Here is a 2,705-nt window from a genome sequence, read left to right as displayed (position 1 = left end):
GTGAGTGAGTGAGTGAGTGAGTGAGTAAGTGAATGAGTGAGTGAGTGAGTGAGTGAATGTGTGAGTGAGTGAATGGGTGAGTGAGTGAGTGAGTGAGTAAGTGAGTGAGTGAGTGAATGAGTTAGTGAACGAGTGAGTGAGAGAGTGAGTGAGTAAATTAATGAAGGAACCAGTAAGTGAATGAGTGAGTGAGTGAGTGAGTGAGTGAGTGAGTGAGTGAGTGAGTGAGTGAGTGAATGAGTGAGTGAATGTGTGAGTGAGTGAATGTGTGAGTGAGTGAATGGGTGAGTGAGTGAGTGAGTGAGTGAGTGAGTGAGTGAGTGAGTGAGTGAGTGAATGGGTGAGTGAGTGAATGAGTGAGTGAATGAGTGAGTGAATGAGTGAGTGAGTGAGTGAATGAGTGACTGAGTGAATGGGTGCAAAGAGTGAGTGAATGGGTGAGTGAGTGAGTGAGTGAGTGAGTGAGTGAGTGAGTGAGTAAGTGAATGAGTGAGTGAGTTAGTGAGTGAATGTGTAAGTGAGTGAATGGGTGAGTGAGTGAGTGAGTGAGTGAGTAAGTGAGTGAGTGAGTGAATGAGTTAGTGAACGAGTGAGTGAGAGAGTGAGTGAGTAAATTAATGAAGGAATTAGTAAGTGAATGAGTGAGTGAATGAATGATTGATTGAGTGAGTGAGTGAGTGAGTGAGTGAGTGAGTGAGTGAGTGAGTGAGTGAGTGAGTGAGTGAGTGAGTAAGTGAGTGAGTGAGTGAGTGAGTGAGTGAGTGAGTGAGTGAATAAGTGAGTAGTGAGTGAGCTAGATCAGGCGATGGCCTGATCTAAGCTAAACTAGGTGTCATTCTCATGGTATGAAACATAAGTCGTTCGTTGCAAATGAAAAATGACACTATGAAAAATATTAATAAATCTCAAAAGCATTGAGTCTTTTATTTTGTAGAGCCTATCTACAAATTCATAGTGCACTAACAACACGCGCGCACACACGCATATATGCGTGTGTACTATGTGCGCACAAACATGCACATATACACAAACGTGAGCAAGTATTACACAACCTGTTGTGATCAAAATCGTTTTCGTTGCGGCCGTCGAGGTATCACGTGAGTCTGCAACAATGAATCATCATCATTTTAGTGCATTCTCCGTTGTTGCAGCACTTTAAGAAGTACAGTCCATCAAAAGATCCACATATAGAAAAGAACGTGCTCATTGATTTCTGTAGGTAATTAAAATGAAATTTTGAACGATCATTTACACTCGTAAAAAACAGAAATGCAGAGACAGACATGCATACATATATACATGCAAATGTATGCATGTATGTCATTATTCAGTTTTATTTCTATATTTCTTGCCAACAGAAAAAGAGCCGGTTTCTAACCTAGATCCAAGACTACTTCATTCAAATTTCAACAATATCAACAGGGTATCTTTTATGTATGTATGTATGTATGTATGTATGTATTTATGTATGTATATATTTATGCGTATATATAAATGCAGATTTGAATGTTTTGTTTTATGCATGTATTTTCATGCATATAGTTGCATGTCTAGATATATTCATATATACTCAAATGATAAACTTCTGGAAAGTTTCACAGATTTTTACAGTTCCAGTGATGGCTTGGATCTGTAGTCTTTGAATCAGCTTTCTTCTTCCTGGTCTTGAGAAGCCTAATTTCTCAAGATTGGTATTTAGGCAGTATGTTACATATCCCAGTGTTCCAATAATTTCAGATATAAACCTCAACTTGTAGTCTGGATAGAGTAACTGTAAATGTCTCAATAATTCAACGTAGTTATTTTCTTTTCTGTATGTATGTATGTATGTATGTATGTATGTATGTATGTATGTATGTGTTACTCTTGTCTTTTGGTTATATGCATGTCAGTTTTAGAGAATTTCTGATTCCTGAGATTATCTACTCTACTCATTTAGAATGGTTAGCAATTGCCAACAAGCAGTTGGTTTACCCATTCTAGAACCAGAGATTATGTCAATTTAGCTTATATATTATTCAATATACTTTTATCTGTGCTTATTGTTGAAGTTCATACCACTGGCCACATTGGGTTATTTCTCTTTATGCAAATAATTTAGGACCAAAGTGCATTCTACCTCTTTTTGTACATATCCAAATGTCTGGTCTGCAGAAGATAAAATAGGACAATCGCTGTGCTTATGACGCCGATTGAAGCAGAAACATGCTCCAACAGTTGTCTCTTTGTCTTCAGATAATTATATTATTCTTTCTCTTCTTAATGTCATGTCAAGCTTGGAAAATTCTTGATTCTTGGTTCTCCCTTTCTTATTTGATCGCACTCACAATCAGTAATCGATTGGCCAACTTTCTCCGGGGGGTAAGATAATTTCAGTGAATCAACTATTTGCCATGTGCATTATTTGATATCCTTTTACCTAACTTTGTTGTTGAATTACATGTCAGTGACCACTCTGTGTTATTTGTTTGAGCTCATCATCGTTTTATGTGTGTGTGTGTGTGTGTGTGTGTGTGTGTGTGTGTGTATGCATGTATCTCTTTACTTGTTTCAGTCGTTAGACTGCGACCTTGACTTGTATTCTTCAAGCCTGGTACTTACTCGATCGATCGCTTTGGTCGGCCCAAGGCTATAATTGCCCATGGTGCTACACTCTGGTACTGAACTCGGAACTATGTAGTTGAGAAGCAAAATTCTAACCACAC

Source organism: Octopus bimaculoides, chromosome 11 (assembly GCF_001194135.2).
Source record: "Octopus bimaculoides isolate UCB-OBI-ISO-001 chromosome 11, ASM119413v2, whole genome shotgun sequence".
Classification (NCBI taxonomy): domain Eukaryota; kingdom Metazoa; phylum Mollusca; class Cephalopoda; order Octopoda; family Octopodidae; genus Octopus; species Octopus bimaculoides.
Note: the sequence above shows the minus strand (reverse complement) of the source record.